At 42.9% G+C, this 17,361-nt stretch overlaps 1 protein-coding gene and 1 long non-coding RNA gene across 4 annotated transcripts in view; one reads left to right on the forward strand and one right to left on the reverse strand.

Moving 5' to 3' along the window:
* pknox2 (PBX/knotted 1 homeobox 2) overlaps nt 1–17,361 on the reverse strand; it is a 403,962-nt gene that overhangs the window by 339,898 nt on the left and 46,703 nt on the right. For all 3 annotated transcript variants that reach the window (XM_033049503.1, XM_033049501.1, XM_033049502.1), the window contains exon 2: nt 483–549. The gene's annotated coding sequence lies outside the window, so the exon portion shown is untranslated. The remainder of the gene's footprint in view (nt 1–482; nt 550–17,361) is intronic.
* LOC116991138 lies at nt 3,544–8,699 on the forward strand. Its single transcript, XR_004416707.1, has 3 exons — nt 3,544–3,555; nt 5,033–5,038; nt 8,653–8,699. It is a non-coding gene; the product is annotated as an uncharacterized LOC116991138 (long non-coding RNA).

Consider the following 17,361-nt stretch of genomic DNA (forward strand, 5'->3'; position numbering starts at 1 on the left):
CACGATTAAAAAATGACAGCAGTTGAGAACTTCCAATCAAAATACGTGTTTTGGTCTTTTTTTTCTTCCAGGTACTGTCAACTGGGCTTTGTCATTGTCAACATCAACTGCGTTCAACTCCAAACTAAGAATGCAAACTCTCTGCGACTCTCCTGAAGTCTCTAAGAATGAAAGATTATCAACTTAGAAGTATAGTCATAGAATATTTTCTTTTAAAACGTGTGCTTTATTATTTTTATTGCACTATTTCACTCCTTAATGATAAAAGCATTGAAGAAGAGAGGAAAGAAAATTGGATGGCAATGCACTGCGATGATGGACAATGCCAAGAAACCAACAACTAAAGAGTGACCGAAGATCAAGGCACAAGTGAAATCAAAATTGTCAACCCTACTACTGCATAAACAATAATAGCTACAATTCTGCATCTGGTCAATAACTTTCAAAGTTTCTGGATTCATCTTGATATAACAATTACTTACAGTAGCGATTCTTTTGTGAACGACAAGGTTTTTGAATTTGACAAATTCAAATGCTTTTCTGCTGCATCTGTGAAAATACAAGACATCACAATGGTCAGGTTAATCAGTTGTTCGCAGAAATTTCCAACGACCAAACTGCAACAACTTGCATCCGCAATTTAACCAAGTCTCATTAAATGGATGGGCGTAAGAAAATTAGCTCCAAAACTAGGAGGAAAAATGGTTCAAGCCGAGTGAAGCTGGAGGAGAAGATGCAGTGATAAGGGAAATGCCACCTAAAGATTTCAACACTAACATGATAACTGTAAATAGACAATAGACAATAGGTTGTTTAAGAAGAAACTGCAATGCTGGAAAATCGAAGGTAGACAAAAGTGCTGGAGAAACTCAGAGGGTGCAGCAGCATCTATGGAGCGAAGGAAATAGGCAACGTTTCGGCACGAAACGTTGCCTATTTCCTTCACTCCATAGATGCTGCTGCACCCGCTGAGTTTCTCCAGCACTTTTGTCTACCAATAGACAATAGGTGCAGGAGTAGGCCATTCGGCCCTTCGAGCCAGCGCCGCCATTCAATGTGATCATGGCTGATCATCCCCAATCACTACCTCGTTCCTGCCTTCTCCCAATATCCCCTGACTCCGCTATCTTTAAGAGCCCTATCTCTCTCTCTCTCGTTTGAAAGTGTCCAGAGAACCGGCCTCCACAACCCTCTGAGGCAGAGAATTCCGCAGACTAAACTCGAAGTGTTGTTCATCAAGGAGGCAATACGTCAGGTTCTTGAACTAACCTGCTCAACCCAGCGGCACACCAGACCACTGTAAGCCTAGCACTGCCATGGACTTATTTTCTAATTGTGTTTCCCATTGATGAGTAGTTCCTTTCGGCACAGTCTTTTTTTTTCTTTCCACTGCCTTATAGAATTTATAACTCAACAGAACAGGTCCCATGTAATTCAATGAATAATTTATATATGATGTATGTTTATGTGTATTGTCAGAGTCCATGTGCCCGCAATGCTGGCATTAGCAAGATTTTCCCTGTATCTGCACTTCACCACACTTGTAAATATTACAAAAAGGAACTCTACTTGACTTGAAATGAGTGTGTATAAAACACAGCTGGGGCAAGCATTAGGATTTTATTTCTGAATGGGTTCAAGTTCGATTGGGTCTGGCAAACTTGCATTGTTGGTAGAAAACCCCAAAAACCTCCAGTACAGACGCTTATAAAACTCACAGAACTGTGGCCAACATACATTGACAGATTTCTGCACTATAGAGGAGTAAGGATCAGAGATAGAATTGACTTAATTTATATTCTTTCACAATTTGGATAAGGAGCATGTTAGAAGCTTTGTCATTTTCCATTCTGGAGGGGTGTGGAGTCTCAGGCATTGGGTCTACTGAAATTAAGGGAATCGAGAGATGCTGGTGTTTTACAAGAAAATGGTTCATTGGTTCAATGGACAGTTATTGTCACATATGCAATTAAACATTAAACAGTGAAATTCATTTTGCATATAATAATGCCGGCGCTGTTATATGTGGCGATATTTTATCGAGTTCAAAGTCCGGATTCCTGCATGTTCGTTCTACCAGAGTTGCTCCCAATCCCCACCGTCGCCCACGACCGGTTCAGCCCGCGAACCGTCATCTCGTTAGATGATCAGCCATGATCACAATGAGCGGCCCAGCGGACTTGAATGCCTACAGGGTCTATTACTGCTCCTACTTCTTACGTTCTTGCATTCTTAGATGCCTTCATCCAAGCCCCTAAAACATCGTATCGAGATGGCAACCATGCAGATTATACAACAGCAAGTCATACCTAAAAGGCAAAGTAGTCATTCAATCTGCTTCTGGATTAAAACAAGTGTACGAAGAGAGGCAGGGAGATGCCTGTGAGAATGCCAGCACGCAGAGAACCACAAATAATGGAACAAAAGTATAGCGAGGAAGAGGAAAACAAAATGCTCTTAAGTGAATGAAATATAAACCCCAGAACGTTAACCAGTGCAGCAAATTGTTATATAAATAGTACGACATAAAGGACTGGAGATCAAACATTGAAAAGGCAGATGGTGCAAGTCTGTGACACTTGCTTTAAAACAATGTCAGAATAGTATGATAAACTCCATTCTTGGTAATGCATCAATCTGCCCCAAACTGTGTGATTAATGACCTGATAAAGGGCAGTAGGGGAAATCCCAGTTGATAAAAGACACACGATTGTGCGGTTAGAAGTAACATTTTAAAAGGTGAAAGGAAATCTCTGTAGGGCACTCCCAATAACACTGTAAAGCAATTGCCAACGAGATTTGATGCCTCACAAGCCCCGACCCAGAACTTCACTTATCCATGTTCTCCAGAAATACTGCCTGACCCGCTGAGTTACTCCAGCACTTTGTGTTTCCTCTTGTAAAACTTGCTTGGCAAAAATCAACAACAGTCTCTGAGCCAGGAATTGACAATCAAAGCCTTGGCCACAATTCACACCTGCATGATTATATTTCAATACAAGCAAGTTACCTGCTCAGGGACACGATCTCCCAGTTGCCAAACTGACCTTTCTGTCCTGGGCCTCCTCCACCGTCAGAGTGAGACCACATGCAAATTGGAGGAACAGCACCTCATATTTCTCCTGGGCAGTTTACAACCCAACGATATCACTGTTGATTTCTCTAATTTCAAGTAACCCCTGCATTCCCTCTCTCTCCACCCCTCCCCCACCCTAGCTTCCTGCCAGCTCCACTGGTTGCATCCATATATCCCTTCATTGTCACCTCTTCCACAGCCAACAATGGACAATTGTGGGACCATTGTGGGAAGAAACCTGAGCACCTGGAGAAAACCCACGTGTTCACAGAAAGAACATACAAATGCCGCACGGACAGTACCCAAGGTCATGAAGAAAACTGGGTCTCAGACGCCGTGAGGCAGCAACTCTATCGATGGCCACTGTGGCGCCCATTGTAGAAAGGATAAAGATTTTCTTCCATGGGAGTTAAGCCACTATAGGGCGAGGTCGAGGGAGAGGGAGAGGGAGCGGGAGAGAGGTCAGAAGAACTGTACAGGTTAATGAAGATCGGGAAGACTCAAACCAATAATGTTGTTGAGACCAGGTCAACTGAGAAGGCTAGATCCTGTTCGGAATAAACCATTCCCCTGAGATAATAGCTTATTAAAAATGTCACAAACATTACAATTAGAGCACCTACACAAATATACCCCAACATACATGCTGGAAATATAGATGAGTTTGGGATTTACCACGAGTAAACTGAAGGAGCAAGGAGATGTTATATACACTTGTATATCATCGCAGAATCAAATTATAATAAATAGCACAAATGAAGCAGGCAAATACTGAAAGACTTCTCATTGACTGAGTTGCTTCCAATCAATAGTCACAGCAGATTAAGTGATCAAATATGACCCACAACTAAACCAATGTCAAATATGACTTTACAATCTGCAATTACATTTTTGCACATGATATAAATAAATTCTGGGTCCATTAGTAACCCGAGAGCAACTGAACAACCTTGGCCTGAGAAACCAATGCAAGGCAAAATGTTTCAGAAACATTTCCAAACAGATTATAACATCAACTTGGATTATGCTACTAACCTGTGCCGTTAGCTTGCTTTACACACATTGATTGCTGCATTCCTACATTGTACCACTGACCAAACAAACAAAATGGAGACAGTAGGAACTATAGTTCCCAAGGTCATGAAGAAAACTGGGTCTCAGACGCCGTGAGTTACACAAGGAACTATAGTTGCTGGTTTACAAAAAAAAGTGCTGTAGTATCTCCAGAATCTCCAGAGAACATGGATAAATGATGCTTTCAGTTGGGACTCCTCTTCCAGAACATCACCTATCCACATTCTCCAGAGATGCTGCCTGACCTGCCAAGTTACTCCAATAACAAAATTGTTTATTTGACATGTCTCTTGGTCATTGCAGGTGTTACAGAAGCTCCTAAATTCATAATTATAGGAGAAGAATTAGACCATTCGGCCCATCAAGTCTATACCGCCGTTCAATCATGGTTGATCTATCTTTCCCTCTTTAAGAGGCACAACAATCTAACTTTACTCCAGGATACTTGCAAACGTAAAGTCATAGTCCCAATGATGCAGTTATCCATCCAAACCTTGCTGAAAGTCAGCTTTCTTGATCGGAAAACCAGGGATAAATTTGACTTTAAATCATACAGTAGAGGAACATGTGGAAATTATTGCTCACCCAATCTTTACCAATGGCAGTTGGCTCTTCTCACTGGGTTTTCATCCAGGTGCCCCGTCCCAAAGACGCGGGGTGTTCTAGGTTTAGGGCCTCTGTAAATTGCCCCTGGTGGGTAAAGAGTGGTTGAGAAACTGGGATAACATACAACTGGTGTGAACGGGTGATCAATGATTGGTGTGGTCTCGGTGGGCTGAAAGTTTCAACGGTTCCATGCTGTATTTTTCAGTCAATCAATAAATCTACTGCCAAAGATTCAAATTGCTTCAGACTAAAGCAATGTTGAACTGGACTTTCAAGCCCAAGGTTTGTACAATGCAGCATGATATCCGCTTGGAACCTTCCAGCTTTGTGCTATTCTTTTCTTTCAAACTGAATTCGATCAGCCCCCTGTCCATACGGAAGATCTCAACATTGTCACTATTACCTCCGTTTTTACTTGCCTGACAGCATTTGGTTAAAACTGGAGGCACTGGGTAGGGGAGAGAGGGCAGAATGTGCTGTAGTGTAGCACTGAAGACATGCTCTGCTAATGAAGGCACAGATGCGGGAACTTAAACTTGAAGTCAGGAGTAGGGCTTAAGTCTTGCAACTCGAGCTCAAGATTTGCTTTGAAGATGGCAAAGGTTAATTGAAACCCTTAATCACAAACCATAGAGATGGATTCAGTTTAATTTTGTTTATTTGATTGTCATATTTACAGAGGTACAGTGAAAAGCTTTTGTTGCCTGCTAACCAGTCAGCAGAAAGACAGTACATAATTACAATCGAGCCATCCACAGTGTACAGATACATGATAAGGAAATAACATTTAGTGTAAGGTAAAGTCCAGTAAAGTCCAATTAAAGATAGTCCGAGGGTCCAAAATGAGGTAGTTATTTGCTAGGATGGTTCAGTTGCCTGATAGGGAAGTTGCCAAAAAGATTCAGAGTAGCTTTCAAAAGGTATAGAAACATAGAAACATAGAAATTAGGTGCAGGAGTAGGCCATTCGGCCCTTCGAGCCTGCACCGCCATTCAATATGATCATGGCTGATCATCCAACTCAGTATCCCGTACCTGCCTTCTCTCCATACCCTCTGATCCCCTTAGCCACAAGGGCCACATCTAACTCCCTCTTAAATATAGCCAATGAACTGGCCTCGACTACCCTCTGTGGCAGAGAGTTCCAGAGATTCACCACTCTCTGTGTGAAAAAGTTCTTCTCATCTCGGTTTTAAAGGATTTCCCCCTTATCCTTAAGCTGTGACCCCTTGTCCTGGACTTCCCCAACATCGGGAGCAATCTTCCTGCATCTAGCCTGTCCAACCCCTTAAGAATTTTGTACGTTTCTATAAGATCCCCTCTCAATCTCCTAAATTCTAGAGAGTATAAACCAAGTCTATCCAGTCTTTCTTCATAAGACAGTCCTGACATCCCAGGAATCAGTCTGGTGTATCAGTACAAACCTAAACTCCAGAATAAACTCATTTATTTATTGTGCTCATTGCAATTGGCTTCCACCTGGATATCCAAATTTGCAAAAATATCCATTGGGCACGAATTAAGAGAATTCACAGATAATTCTATTTTGTTTCCCTGCAAACTAAACTTCAGACCAGGATTAATGATGTTAGAAATGTGTTGGAAAGAACTGCAGATGTTGGTATGAAATGTGTTCCTCTTTCCTGATTAATACGCATTTGTTAAAAAGGATTAAAATTGCTTCAGGAAAATCAAATGCTCCAAATGTTATTATTGCTATTTGCCTCAAAGAGGTAAGCGGGATTTTCTTCATTACTTGAAACGAGGCCACAGAAGGGAATTAACGGCTATTTTTATACCATAGGATTATTAGAAGTGAAAGAAATTACTGCTACTAAATAAAGTTATTTATGTCTGGGTGAGTAATTTTTTGGGGGGAGTTGGCAGACGGTTCAACTGGAAAGGTGAGGCCAGAGGTATCAGATTTCTTTCATCGTCTGAGCCCCAGTCACAATTTAACAAGTGCTACTTGGGCCTTTCATTGCTCCTCTATCGCACCAGGTGTGAAAGACACAGACAGAGTGGAAGTGGAGAGGATGTTCCCCTCTCGTGGGAGAGTCTAAGACCAGAGGGCACAGCCTCAGAATAAAAGGGCGTACCTTTGGAATGGTGATCCGGTGATTTTCTTTTGCCAGAGAGCAGTGAAACTGTGGAATTCATTGCCACAGACGGCAGTGGAGGCCCAGTCAATTAATATTTTTAAAGTGATTGATAGGTTTTTGGGTAGTTAAGGTGTCAGAGGTTAGGAGCAGAAAGCAGGAGACTGGGGTTGAGAAGGAAAGATAAGTCAGCTATGATTGAATGGTGGAGTAAACTTGATGAGCCGAATGGCCTAATTCTGCTCTGATTTATAATCTGCTTTAGGGCTTTTTAAAGCTGTAATGCAATGAATTCCAACCTTCCCTATACAAAGTCCAGCAATTCATTCGCCTTCTTGACTACTTTCTAAACCTGCCTCTGTTATTCCAATGGAGTCAGAAGGATCTGCAGGTGCCAGACCTCCCCGGTGGGGTATCTGCAAGATCCTCTCTCATTGCTCCCCCTCTGATCTCTGCATCTCTCCTGCTCTTCCACCATGTTCTGACATCCAAGGGTTTCGGCCTGAAACGTTGCCTATTTCCTTTGCTCCATAGATGCTGCTGCACCCGCTGAGTTTCTCCAACATTTTTGTGTACCTTCTGATATTTCAATGATAGTTGTCCCAAGTAGCCCAAGTGAATACCCTCTCCTTTTGTTTCATTTACAAACTGCGCTGTCCTATCTTTCTTATGAGAGGCACTTATAAAAAGAGATTGATTTTCTTACAACAAAATGCCAAAGGTTCACCCATTCACTTTAGACTGCATTATAATTATTGCAACTTAACATTTTCACCCAGCACAACAATGTTTTTGGAAAGAAATTGTATCTCCAATAAGATATGAAACATAGGAGATTGATCAATACTGTTTCCAGCTCTCCCCTCAAGGTTTAGTTTAGAGATATAGCACGGAAACAGGCACTTTGGCTCGACGAGTCCACGCCGCCCAGCGATCCCTGTACACTGGCATTATCCAACACACTAGGGACAATTTACAACTTTTACCAAAGCCAAATTAACCTACAATGTCTTTGGAGTGTGGGAGGAAACCGGAGCACCCGGGGAAAACCCATGCGGTCGCGGGGAGAATGTACAAACACCAAACAGACAGCAACCCAAAGACAGGATCAAACCCGGGTCTCTGGTGCTGTAAGGCAGCGACTCTACTGCTGTGCCACCATCATGTAGAGCTCAAGGTTCAAAGTGATCTACATACTGAGAAAGGCCCACTGCAAACACACTGCCATGTCTCTGCATACACTCTCACAGATATTGATACTACAGACCTTGTTAATGATAGCAGTAACTAAAAATACGATACCGGGCTGCCAGCACTTCTCAATGACTCTGCTCTCAACTGGCATTTCATTTTCCAAGAACAAGAGGAGGACAACTGTGATGTATTAGGAGCAGTTTCTGTAAGGGGGTGGGATTTAGCAGTGTTGATGGAGGCTTCCAAAGCTGCCAGGGTTGAGAACAGAACATAGAAAAACATAGCACAGCGACAGGGAGACACAGTGACCCAACGGTAGAGTTTCATCCTTGCAGCATCACAGATCCAGGTTCGATCCTGACTATGGGGGCTGTCAGTACGAAGTTTGTACGTTCTCCCTGTGACCTCGTGAGTTGTCTCTGGATGCTCCAGTTTCTCCCCACACTGCAAGGACGTGCAGGTTTGTAGGTTAATTGGCTTCGCTAAATTGTAAAATTGTTCCAGGCATGCGTAGAGTAGTGTACGGAGTAATCTCTGGTTGGCGCAGACTCAGTGTGCCGATGGGCCTGTTTCCGCTCTGTATCTCGAAGGTCTAGTCTAAAAGAACAGGCCATTCGCTCCACCATGTCTGTGCTGAACATGATGCCAAGATAAACCAATCTCATCTGCCTACGTGAGATCCAAACCCCTCCATGTCCATGTGCCTAACTAAAAGCCTCTTTAACGCCGCTATCGTATCTGCCTCCATCACCATCTCTCAAGCGCGTTCCAAGCACGCACCAACCTCGGAGTAAAAAACATTTGTCCAATAAACTTTGGTGGTGGGAAGAAAGACAGAAAGAGGATTAAAAGACCACATTATCAGGGGGAGAGAGAGAGACTGGGCAGGGATGTTAATGTTGTGGAGTTACATTTGAATTTGAGCTACTTAGTCTGAAATTTAATATTGATCACAAAAGAGCTTAGCAAATAGGTCAGGGTAAATTACGATATTGGTGGATGTTTTGGCTAAGCTGGAGTTTATGAAGGATTGAGAATGGATAATTAGTCCAGGCATTGGAACAAGCAAGTCTGGAGTTGCAAAGGCAAGGATGAGGGGTGCAGTGCCTTAAACTAGGCACCAATCTCAGTCTGAAGAAGGGTTTCGGCCCGAAACGTCGCCTATTTCCTTCGCTCCATAGATGCTGCTGCACCCGCTGTGTTTCTCCAGCATTTTTGTGTACCACCAATAATAACTTACACAAGACAAAATCGGGTGGCATGGTGGCGCAGCAGTAGAGTTGCTGCCTTACAGCGCCAGAGATCCGGGTTTGATCTGATGGGTGCTGTCTGTATGGAGTTTGTACGTTCTCCCTGTGACCACATGGGGTTTCACCTGGTGCTCCAGTTTCCTCCCACACTCGAAGGCATGCAGATTTGTTGGTTCATTGGCTTCGGTAATAATTGTCCCTAGTGTGTAGGATAGTGCTAGTGTACGGGGTGACCACTGGTCGGCACAGTCTCCATGGGCTGAAGGATCTGTTTGCACTCTGTATCTCTAAATTTTAAAGCCTAAAATGGAATCAAGTAATGTCATGACACACAATTGATTTGCTCTGATGTAGTACTGGGATAAAGGAACATACCTACCCTTTAACCTTCTTCCCATCATCCAGGATCCCAAATCCATTCTAAGTCAAATAATCTGCCCATGTCTTTTTCCAATTAGTACACTGAGGAAACCAAACAGACTGGGCGTGTAGGATGGAACTGCAGATGCTGGTTTAAACCAAAGATAGACCTAAATATGGGAGTAACTCATATAACTCATAGTGGGACAGGCAACACCTCTGGAGAGAAGGAACGGGTGATGTTACGGGTCGAGACCCTTCTTCAGACTGGACGACAGCTTTGCAGAACACCTCAACATTCAGCCCCAATGTGATTGACTTTAAACTTCCAGTCACTTGTCATTAATTGTCCAGCCGTTCCCTATTCCCCTGCTACACTGTTAGGGCACTGTTTCCGACACTTGCTACACTTCTCCTGGGAAACCCAAGCTTGAGAAACACAACCTCACCTCCGACTCTAGGTTCAGATAATGAATCTGCTACTCTTGCTGACACTTCTCCAGATGCATCCGCTTCTTGTTCCATTCATGGCACCTTTGGTGATGCAATATCATCCTTTTCATTTCCTTCTTGCAGTCAATCCTATCACAGATCATTATTGTTCCTTTCGTTCATCCCTCCTTTTGTCGATATTTAAACTTTTTCTCGTTCTAATCAGGGGCCACTGTTGGGAAACATAGAGAGCACTTTCTGTCTCTTTTAAGCTTTTTTATTGACAAATAAGTGGATTTTTATTGAGAGTTATTGAGTCTGTTTCATCCCCAGGATTCCCGACATACATTTGTGATCCAATCTAGGTGGCAGAGTCAATGCAATAAGCAGTGGTGGGCATTTTGTCTCCTGGGAGTTGCCTCACTCGGTGAGCTGAAGGGTTGAAAAATATACAGATTGAACCATGACTGGATGGATAGCTTTGGAAAATAAGATGACTCCATTTGTCCAGTACATTTCACCAGAGGAGCGCAGTCCTGAGCTACCATCTACCTCATTGGAGACCCTCGGACTATTATTTAATCGGACTTTATTGGAATTTATTGTGCACTGAACATTATTCCTTTCATCCTGTATCTGTAAACGGCTTGACTGTAATCATGTATAGTCTTCCTGGATGGCATGCCACAAAAATGATTTTTCACTGCTACAGCCACAGAAGGCTGTAGAGGCCAAGTCAAGGGATATTAAGGCAGAGATAGATAGAGATTTGATTAGTACAGATGTCAGAGGCTATGAGGAGAAGGCAGGAGAATGAGGTTAGGAGAGAGAGAGATAGATCAGCCATGAATGAATGGTGGAGTAGACTGAAGTAGCCTGAAGAAGGGTTTCGGCCCGAAACGTCGCCTATTTCCTTCGCTCCACAGATGCTGCTGCACCCGCTGAGTTTCCCCAGCAATTTTGTGTACCGGTGGAGTAGACTTGATGGGCCGAATAGCCTAATTCTACTCCTATTCCTCATGACTGTACCTCGGTACATGTGACAATAAATAAACTAAATTGGAGACCATGTTACAAAGTTGGAATATTGAGTCAACCTACTCTGAAGGGACAGAATGAAGTCAAACGCCAGACTTCTCTATGAATGCCACCAAGAAAGCAGCCAAAATCCAAATTGAGAACTTGCCTCTTTTCTCAATACTCGTTCAGTTACAGTTGTAAATTGTCCTGGCATGCAAGGAGAACTCACTGGTCCCCCTCCTATCATGCCACGAGGGTCATTAGTTTCACCTGAACAGAGAGATAGAGATTTGACATTTCAAAAAGACATGCCAGGTCACTAGGCTTCAGTTTCATTAGAAAATGTCATTCTCTAAGACATCAGTTTAAATCCTTAAAGGCAGCGCAAGGCAGGCAGAACGAGCGCTCAATCCAGTAACAACACTGGCTCAGAATTCTCTTATCTTCTCGAATGACAAATTAAGATTCCGATAATCTAGTGTTGGTGTGCAAACTCAAACACTTCTACCAGGCTTTGAAAGGAGTATTTCCCAACTTCTCACTTGAATGGCTTACTGGGTTTGTGAGTCAGAGTCATACAGTGTGGAAACAGGCAGTTTGGCCCAACTTGCCCACACCCTTCAACATGTCCCAGCTACACTAGTCCCATCTGCCTGCGCTTGGCCCATATCCCTCAGAAAACGTGACCCCTTAGATTCCTATTAAATCTTAACCCCTTCACATTAAATCTATGTCATCTGGTTCTTGATTTACCTACTTTGGGCAAGAGACTGTGGATCTACCCGAGCTATTCCTCTCATGATTTTATAAGATCACCGCTCATCCTCCTGCGCTCCAAGGAATAGTTCCAGCCTACCCTACAGCTCAGACCCTCTTTCATAAAACATTTTTGTTTTTAAATATTTTTAAAGAATTTGGCATTTTATTTACATTGACTGTTTTCATGGGATGTGGGCAGGACTGGCAAGGGCAATGTTTATTATCCATTCATAACTGACCGCCTCTGCACTGCCCCCAACTGTGCAGCCATTTCAGGCCGCAACTGCATTAAATGCATCTGTGTATTTTGGAGTCACGCAGATGCCAGGCTAGGTAAAGATCTCAGACGTCCTTCGCCGAAGCACATTACTGAACCAGGCAGGCTTTTACAAAACAAAATGCAATATGTTCATGGTTACCAATAAATTAAATTTGGAAAAAATCAGTCATATTTTCAATTCAAATTCCACTGCGGCAGGATTTGAACTGGACTCTCTGTATAAATATTCTGGACTTTGCAGTTCAAGGTATCAATGAGTCCTAGCGGGTTTTTTTTGGGGTTTCTGGCTTCCAGATCACTCAAGTGACATAATTAACGGCATTGGACGGCACTGGGCCTATATTTGCTGGAATTTAGAAGAATGAGGTGGGACCTCATTGAAAAACATATAGAATAGTGAAAAGCTTTGATGGACTGGATGTGGAGAGGATATTTTCACTCGTGGGAGAGCCTCCGGACTTGAGGTCACAGCCTCAGAATTGAAGGGCATTCTTTTAGGAAGGGGATGAGGATTTTATTTAGTCAGAGGGTGGTGAATCTGCGGAATTCTTTGCCACAGAAAGTAGTGGAGGCAAAGTCAGTGGATATATTTAAGGCAGAGATAGATAGTTTCTTGATTAGTACAGGTGTCAGAGGTTATGGGGAGAGGGCAGGAGAATGGGGTTAGGAGGGAGAGAGATCAGCCATGATTGAATGACGAAGTGCACTTGATACTCCTATCCCTTGTGATCTTATGAAATAACCTTGTAATACCCCAAATTCATTTCTGGCAGAATTTTGCACCACATTGGTCCCAATAACAACTGCCGCTTGTTCACTCCCGAAAGAACTGACTTTTAGTAATGATTCAGTGTGAGCTTTCAGCATTACTTAAAGGTTAAGACAATTTTATTCCTCCAGTCACAGCCAGAGTGCTGTTCATTTCTCTGCCAGAATACCCTTCAAGTTGTCGAACCAAACTGGGATCCCAATCACCACACTCCCAGGTGGCATCAGCAAGCTCCCTTCTCAAAATTCCAGAAGAAATCTTGCAAAAGAGTAATGTCTCTCACTCCATCAGATCAGAAAAGATGTAATGGAAAGGAAGATAGACACAAAATGCCGGAGTAACTCAGCAGGACAGGCAGCATCTCTAGAGAGAAGGAATGGGTGACGTTTCGGGTCGAGACCCTTCTTCAGACTCTTCAGACAATGGAAAGGTACATTTCAAAAGAGGCGATACATTAAAAACCTATCCCCAGCCAGGCTCCACACGGATCCAGCGCTTACAGAAGAAGCAATTATATCCCAACCCACCCCCACTCACTCACTTCTGTAACGACAAAACACCTCTACAAACTCAAATGCCTGCATGCTCAAAGTTAAAGACCACCTCACCCTCAGAATCAAAGACCCTACTTGCAGGACCTTTCCCGATGCATGCAACTTGGAACACTGCAGCTCAAACGAACAGCAGCAGCTCAGACATTCTTAGGAGTGGGGAGCTGTTGATTTCTGGTCAATGGCTATTTTTAATTCAAAGCTGGACAGAGCATTTGACTGCACTGCAAGTCTCCACAAAGGGTGGTCATAGAGTCATAGACTATGGAAACGTCCTTTGGCCCATCTTGCCATGACTATTAAGATGCCCCATCTACGCTAGTCCCACCTGCCTATGTTTGGTCCTTATCCCTCTAAACCTTTCCTATCCATGTATTTGTCATGCTCTTAGAAACACTTCCCTGCCAATTTACAGCCAGAAGCACATTTGCAAGAGGTTGCATCATGCATGTACTGCCCTTCAGAAGCACTGGAAGTGGCATTGAGTGCCCTCTTTGTGCCATTGTTGCAGTGTGCACTCGCTCCTTGTCAACATTCCCCAGTGGCTGAAAGAGCTTGAATGGTATCGTTGTGTGATCCTTCAAGATTTACTCCTTAAGGTTAGAGCAACAAGGAAATATGTTATTAATGTTGATGGAAACCTAACCCCTAACACCTGCTGTTGGTTCCCAGAGTAGAATTGCAAGGAGAGTCTGTTAACTGTTTTAAAACTGACCCAACAAAATTCAATTAATTTTCTATTCATTTTTGAAATTGGCACCTGTTATTAAAACAGAATAATGATGCAGGTAAACTTACAGGCCCATGTGTTCAGGATTATATGTGGTTCTCTTCACCCATCAAATACTACTGAGATGTAACAAACCAAGGTCAAAACGATTCATATAGTACTGATGGACTGCTCCATTGTCAGAAGTGCTATTTTACAGTTAAACCATGATGTTGCAGGCCTTTAAATGCAACATTCAGCACCATCATATGGACAGTAGGAAAACCTTCCCAATCCGGATCCAATGTAACAAGGTCAGCATGGTGATGCAGTGGCAGACAATAGACAATAGGTGCAGGAGTAGGCCATTTGGCCCTTCGACCCAGCACCGCCATTCAATGTGATCATGGCTGATCATCCCCAATCAGTACCCCGTTCCTGCCTTCTCCCCATATCCCCTGACTCTGCTATTTTTAAGAGCCCTATCTAGCTCTCTCTTGAAAGCATCCAGAGAACCTGCCTCCACCGCCCTCTGACACAGACTCACCACCCTCTGTGAGAAAAAGTGTTTCCGTTCTAAATGGCTTACTCCTTATTCTTAAACTGTGGCCCCTGGTTCTGGACTCCCCAACATCGGGAACATATTTCCTGCCTCTAGCGTGTCCAGGCAGAAAAGCTGTCATAGTGCCAGAGAACCTGGAACATCCTGACAAGGGGTGCTGTCTGTAAGGAGTTTGTATGTTCTCCCCGTGACCTGTGTGGGTTTGGTTTGTAGGTTAATAGGTAAATATTGTAAATTGCCACTGATGTGTGTAGGATAGTGTTATTGTACGGAGCGATTGCTGGTCGGTGCAGACTCAATGGGCTGAACCGCCTGTTTCCACTCTGTATCTTTAAACTAAACTAAAGTGGTCTCATTTTGAGTATGGAAGTATTTGCGTGATGCAAAATGTTGTTATTTTCTTAATAGGAAGATATTCATTCCAATTTATTTTTTGGAAAAATAAAGCATCAGCAGAAGGCATATCAGAATTAAATTACCTTACACATTAGAATACTCCCATCATTACTTCTAATAACAAACATGCAATTTCCATCACTTCAACCTTGTTGCACAGATCAAAATGTTCTTTCTCTATATGCCTAGAAGAACATAACCTTTGATAGTCTTCATAGGTCTTGAGAAGTCCAGTCAATAGAACACAAAAATATTACTGTAATCCTTAGTGGTGCCACTTTGAAACCGGGCGACAAGGGAAGTTAGTTTAACAAGTCCAGTTTCAACTCGATCCATCAATAGTTGCAGAGTGGGATAACAAGAATAATATTGGGCAGATTAATGGGACATTCCCAACATTCTGCAGGCAGGCTTTGCGTTCTCCACCTTCTACAGACTTCAACCAAGCAATGTTCTTCAAACCCCGCTTTCTTTAATATGTTGATTCATTGCCCAATGCAAAGAAGTAAAACACACTTATAATGCGTATTTCCATAATACAAATTGGATATTTTACAAGTAATGAATTAGGGAATGTTATTATATCAATGACTTTCTCCATCCTTACATCCCTCTGTAATAACTTTGTTTCAACTCTATTTCATACATCACAACTTTCAGCTCACCCTTCACAACTAAGTGAGTTTTGCATATAGGAATTTTCCTCTTTCTTTAAAATCTATTCATGACTTTAATCATTTCTTCAGCACAAGTTTTGTCCAATTATGCTTCACTGATGTGGCTGTGAGATATGCATGTATCTTAATGGAATCAAACTAGTGTAATTGGTCACAGCGGTTAGTCGTTGTGAGGCCACTGACATGGAATCTGCCCAAAACAAAAATCCCCTCATCTTTCAAGGTCTCTTCTTGAACATTTTCAGAGGCGGTTTCAATTGAGCTGATTCAACGACCCTCAAAGGGGAAAATAATGCAATGAAGAGATACTTCTTCTTTCCAGATTTAACCGCTGATAAGAATCTTCCTTTGATATAAAACTACTTAACCAAAAGCAACGTGGTTGTTCCACAACAATGACTGTACCATTTCAACATGATCCTCTCAAGGGCAATAAGGTAATAAGTAATACTGAATAAACGGCTATCATGCAGGCAACAGATATATTCCTTGAAAATACATTTTGAAAGAAGACCACAATTTCCAAAGTGCTACCTTCCAACCCCTGTCATAAACTGATGCAGCAGGTAGTGTAGCTGCTCGAGTAACCTAGGTTCCGTCTTGGTCTGTTACGGAAACAGGCCTTACGGCCCAACTCGTCCCTGCCGACCAATGGAACTAAGCTAGATCGATTTTCCCATGTTTGGCCCATATTCCTACAAACCTTTCATATCCATGTACTGTACCTATTCGAGTGTCTTTTAAATATTGTTATAGTACCTGCCTCAACTAAATCCTCTGGCAGCTCATATTTCATATATCCACCACCCTCTGAATAAAAATGTTTCCCCTCAGGTTCTTATTAAATCTTTCCCCTCTCACCTTAATGCCAGTCATTTAGACAGGTATGTGGGCAGGATAGGGTTAAAGGGATCTGGGACAAACGCAGGCAGGTGGGACTAGTGTAGATGGGACATATTGGTCAGTGTGGGAAAGTTGGGCCTCTGGGCCTGTATCCATGCTGTATGACTCTCTCTCTCTTGCTCCAATTCAATGGCACATCATTATTTTCACATGCAGAACTGGTGATTGAAAAATATTCCAAACCCACACGATGCTGAACAAATCCTTACAAAACAAACAGTTTATGTCCGATGGCGCTGCTTGAAGGAAGAATGCCAACCAGGACATTGAAATGGCCCTTTTGAAATGCTGAGGAGGGAGTGGAGGGTTTAGCTGTGGAATCTTATTAAAGTTCTTGGCAATAACAAAAATGACCCGTTGAACATGGGGGCTGGAGGGATGGAAGGAGAAGCCCTGGAGAAGTCCTGGCGGGATGGAAGGAGGTCCTGGAGTCCTATGATAGAGAGGAAGCCATGGTTCAGGATGAACGAAGCCATCTTGGAGGCTCCTGTGGGGGAATCTCATAATCGGAGCAAATATAGAAGCAGAGGAACTGTAAATGGAAGGTACACTTGATAGGGAGGTAATATAGTTAAGACAGGAGTATGCCTGTTTCTCCCTCCACAGATGCTGCCTGGCCTGCTGAATGTTTTCAGCATCTTGTAT

The sequence above is a fragment of the Amblyraja radiata genome, chromosome 33, assembly GCF_010909765.2.
Source record: "Amblyraja radiata isolate CabotCenter1 chromosome 33, sAmbRad1.1.pri, whole genome shotgun sequence".
NCBI classification, from domain to species: domain Eukaryota; kingdom Metazoa; phylum Chordata; class Chondrichthyes; order Rajiformes; family Rajidae; genus Amblyraja; species Amblyraja radiata.